This window comes from Larus michahellis (assembly GCF_964199755.1).
Source record: "Larus michahellis chromosome W unlocalized genomic scaffold, bLarMic1.1 SUPER_W_unloc_1, whole genome shotgun sequence".
Lineage (NCBI taxonomy): Eukaryota > Metazoa > Chordata > Aves > Charadriiformes > Laridae > Larus > Larus michahellis.
In genome coordinates this window covers 1,941,214-1,946,328 of record NW_027435888.1, presented here as the reverse complement: position 1 = coordinate 1,946,328, position 5,115 = coordinate 1,941,214, and positions in this window count along the sequence as shown.

Below are 5,115 nucleotides of genomic sequence, written 5' to 3'. Positions count from 1 at the left end.
CAAGATTCCCCACATGCCGTGTGCAGTGAGCCCCAGGAACTGAGCGCGTGTGTCCCAGGAACCGAGTGGAGGTGTCCCCAAAAGTGGAGCTTCGCTGGCCTCAGAATGTGAGCTGAGCTGCCACCAGGAGCCAAGTTGAGTTGGCCAAGGAGCCAAGTTGAGTCGGTTCAAACACGGGAGGTGCGGGGACAGAAGGAGGCATGTTGAGTTGGTGCAGGGAGCTGAGTTGAGTGTGCCCTAGCATCCATGCGGAGCCAGGCCAGGAGACTTCTGGAGGTATCCCAGGGGGCGGGCTGAGGTGTTCCCAGTAGCCGAGTCGAACACAGCCTGAACGCCGAGCTGCACTGGATACAAACATTCAGGCGAGTCAGTCACAAGAGCCAAGCTGATGCGGCCCCAGGTGCAGAGCAGCGGTGGACCAAGGAGGCGAGCTGGGACCGCATGAGGAACCAGGCTGAGATAGCGCAAGGAGCAGAGCTGGCCCTAGGAACCCTGCGGAGCCAGCGTAGGAGCCTCCACCAGGCACCCCAGGAGCTGCGATGTGCCGGCCAAGGAGTTGGGCAGAGCTGGCCACAGGAGCCCATCTGACTTTGCGCCAAAAGACAAGGCAAGGCTACGACGAGGTCCGAACGGAGTCAGCTCAGGAGTTGGTCCAAGATGCCCCACAGGCTGGGTGCAGCAAGCCGCAGGAGCCGAGGGCGTGTGTCCCAGGAACCGAGTGGAGGCATCCCCAAAAGTGGAGCTTCACTGGCCGCAGAATCTGAGCTGAGCTGCCACCTGGAGTCAAGGTGGATTGGCCCAAGGAGCCAAGTTGAGGCAGTTGAAACACGGGAGGTGCGGCGAGAGAAGGAGGCATGTTGAGTTGGTGCAGGGAGCTGAGTTGAGTGTGCCGTAGGATCGATGCAGAGCCAGGCCAGGAGACTTCTGGAGGTGTCCCAGGAGGCAAGTCGAACACAGCCCGAATGCCGAGCTGCGCTGGATACAAACATTCAGACGAGTCCGTCACAAGAGCCAAGCTGATGCGGCCCCAGGTGCAGAGCAGCGGTGGACCAAGGAGGCGAGCTCAGACCGCATGAGGAACCAGGCTGAGATAGTGCAAGGAGCAGAGCTGGCCCTAGGAACCCTGCGGAGCCAGCGTAGGAGCCTCCACCAGGCACCCCAGGAGCTGCGATGTGCCGGCCAAGGAGTTGGGCAGAGCTGGCCACAGGAGCCCGTCTGACTTTGCGCCAAAAGACAAGGCAAAGCTGCGCCGAGGTCTGAGCGGAGTCAGCTCAGGAGTTGGTCCAAGATTCCCCACATGCCGTGTGCAGTGAGCCCAAGGAACTGAGCGCGTGTGCCCCAGGAACCGAGTGGAGGCGTCCCCAAAAGTGGAGCTTCACTGGCCGCAGAATCTGAGCTGAGCTGCCACCTGGAGTCAAGGTGGATTGGCCCAAGGAGCCAAGTTGAGGCAGTTGAAACACGGGAGGTGCGGCGAGAGAAGGAGGCATGTTGAGTTGGTGCAGGGAGCTGAGTTGAGTGTGCCCTAGCATCCATGCGGAGCCAGGCCAGGAGACTTCTGGAGGTATCCCAGGAGGCGAACTGAGGTGTTCCCAGTAGCCGAGTCGAACACAGCCTGAACGCCGAGCTGCGCTGGATACAAACATTCAGGCGAGTCAGTCACAAGAGCCAAGCTGATGCGGCCCCAGGTGCAGAGCAGCGGTGGACCAAGGAGGCGAGCTGGGACCGCATGAGGAACCAGGCTGAGATAGCGCAAGGAGCAGAGCTGGCCCTAGGAACCCTGCGGAGCCAGCGTAGGAGCCTCCACCAGGCACCCCAGGAGCTGCGATGTGCCGGCCAAGGAGTTGGGCAGAGCTGGCCACAGGAGCCCGTCTGACTTTGCGCCAAAAGACAAGGCAAAGCTGCACCGAGGTCTGAGCGGAGTCAGCTCAGGAGTTGGTCCAAGATTCCCCACATGCCGTATGCAGTGAGCCCCAGGAACTGAGCGCGTGTGCCCCAGGAACCGAGTGGAGGCATCCCCAAAAGTGGAGCTTCACTGGCCGCAGAATCTGAGCTGAGCTGCCACCTGGAGTCAAGGTGGATTGGCCGAAGGAGCCAAGTTGAGGCAGTTGAAACACGGGAGGTGCGGCGAGAGAAGGAGGCATGTTGAGTTGGTGCAGGGAGCTGAGTTGAGTGTGCCGTAGGATCGATGCAGAGCCAGGCCAGGAGACTTCTGGAGGTGTCCCAGGAGGCAAGTCGAACACAGCCCGAATGCCGAGCTGCGCTGGATACAAACATTCAGACGAGTCCGTCACAAGAGCCAAGCTGATGCGGCCCCAGGTGCAGAGCAGCGGTGGACCAAGGAGGCGAGCTCAGATTGTACGAGGAACCAGGCTGAGATAGCGCAAGGAGCGGAGCTGGCCCTAGGAACCCTGCGGAGCCAGCGTAGGAGCCTCCACCAGGCACCCCAGGAGCTGCGATGAACCGGCCAAGGAGTTGGGCAGAGCTGGCCACAGGAGCCCATCTGACTTTGCGCCAAAAGACAAGGGAAAGCTGCGCCGAGTTCTGAGCGGAGTCAGCTCAAGAGTTGGTCCAAGATTCCCCACATGCCGTATGCAGTGAGCCCCAGGAGCCGAGCGCGTGTGTCCCAGGAACCGAGTGGAGGCGTCCCCAAAAGTGGAGCTTCGCTGGCCTCAGAATGCGAGCTGAGCTGCCACCAGGAGTGGACGTGACTTGGTGCAAGCAGTCAAACCGAGGCGGTTCAAAGAAGGCTGCGCTGAGGTCCCAGCAGAGTCAGCTCAGGAGTTAGTCCAAGATGCCCCACATGCTGGGCGTAGCGAGCCCCAGGAGCCGAGCGCGTGTGTCCAAGAAACAGTGGAGGCGTCCCAAAAAGTCGAGCTTCGCTGGCCGCAGAATCTGAGCTGAGCTGCCACCTGGAGTCAAGGTGGGTTGGCCCAAGGAGCCAAGTTGAGGCAGTTGAAACACGGGAGGTGCGGGGACAGAAGGAAGCATGTTGAGTTGGTGCAGGGAGCTGAGTTGAGTGTGCCCTAGGATCCATGCGGAGCCAGGCCAGGAGACTTCTGGAGGCGAGCTGAGGTGTTCCCAGTAGACGAGTCGAAGACAGCCCGAACGCCGAGCTGCGCTGGATACAAACATTCAGGTGAGTCCGTCACAAGAGCCAAGCTGATGCAGCCCCAGGTGCAGAGCAGCGGTGGACCATGGAGGCGAGCTGGGACCGAATGAGGAACCAGGCTGAGATAGCGCAAGGAGCGGAGCTGGCCCTAGGAACCCTGCGGAGCCAGCGTTGGAGCCTCCACCCGGCATCCCAGGAGCTGCGATGTGCCGGCCAAGGAGTTGGGCAGAGCTGGCCACAGGAGCCCATCTGACTTTGCGCCAAAAGACAAGGCAAAGCTGCGCCGAGGTCTGAGCGGAGTCAGCTCAGGAGTTGGTCCAAGATTCCCCACATGCCGTGTGCAGTGAGCCCCAGGAACTGAGCGCGTGTGTCCCAGGAACCGAGTGGAGGTGTCCCCAAAAGTGGAGCTTCGCTGGCCTCAGAATGTGAGCTGAGCTGCCACCAGGAGCCAAGTTGAGTTGGCCAAGGAGCCAAGTTGAGTCGGTTCAAACACGGGAGGTGCGGGGACAGAAGGAGGCATGTTGAGTTGGTGCAGGGAGCTGAGTTGAGTGTGCCCTAGCATCCATGCGGAGCCAGGCCAGGAGACTTCTGGAGGTATCCCAGGGGGCGGGCTGAGGTGTTCCCAGTAGCCGAGTCGAACACAGCCTGAACGCCGAGCTGCACTGGATACAAACATTCAGGCGAGTCAGTCACAAGAGCCAAGCTGATGCGGCCCCAGGTGCAGAGCAGCGGTGGACCAAGGAGGCGAGCTGGGACCGCATGAGGAACCAGGCTGAGATAGCGCAAGGAGCAGAGCTGGCCCTAGGAACCCTGCGGAGCCAGCGTAGGAGCCTCCACCAGGCACCCCAGGAGCTGCGATGTGCCGGCCAAGGAGTTGGGCAGAGCTGGCCACAGGAGCCCATCTGACTTTGCGCCAAAAGACAAGGCAAGGCTACGACGAGGTCCGAACGGAGTCAGCTCAGGAGTTGGTCCAAGATGCCCCACAGGCTGGGTGCAGCAAGCCGCAGGAGCCGAGGGCGTGTGTCCCAGGAACCGAGTGGAGGCATCCCCAAAAGTGGAGCTTCACTGGCCGCAGAATCTGAGCTGAGCTGCCACCTGGAGTCAAGGTGGATTGGCCCAAGGAGCCAAGTTGAGGCAGTTGAAACACGGGAGGTGCGGCGAGAGAAGGAGGCATGTTGAGTTGGTGCAGGGAGCTGAGTTGAGTGTGCCGTAGGATCGATGCAGAGACAGGCCAGGAGACTTCTGGAGGTGTCCCAGGAGGCAAGTCGAACACAGCCCGAATGCCGAGCTGCGCTGGATACAAACATTCAGACGAGTCCGTCACAAGAGCCAAGCTGATGCGGCCCCAGGTGCAGAGCAGCGGTGGACCAAGGAGGCGAGCTCAGACCGCATGAGGAACCAGGCTGAGATAGTGCAAGGAGCAGAGCTGGCCCTAGGAACCCTGCGGAGCCAGCGTAGGAGCCTCCACCAGGCACCCCAGGAGCTGCGATGTGCCGGCCAAGGAGTTGGGCAGAGCTGGCCACAGGAGCCCGTCTGACTTTGCGCCAAAAGACAAGGCAAAGCTGCGCCGAGGTCTGAGCGGAGTCAGCTCAGGAGTTGGTCCAAGATTCCCCACATGCCGTGTGCAGTGAGCCCAAGGAACTGAGCGCGTGTGCCCCAGGAACCGAGTGGAGGCGTCCCCAAAAGTGGAGCTTCACTGGCCGCAGAATCTGAGCTGAGCTGCCACCTGGAGTCAAGGTGGATTGGCCCAAGGAGCCAAGTTGAGGCAGTTGAAACACGGGAGGTGCGGCGAGAGAAGGAGGCATGTTGAGTTGGTGCAGGGAGCTGAGTTGAGTGTGCCCTAGCATCCATGCGGAGCCAGGCCAGGAGACTTCTGGAGGTATCCCAGGAGGCGAACTGAGGTGTTCCCAGTAGCCGAGTCGAACACAGCCTGAACGCCGAGCTGCGCTGGATACAAACATTCAGGCGAGTCAGTCACAAGAGCCAAGCTGATGCGGCCCCAGGTG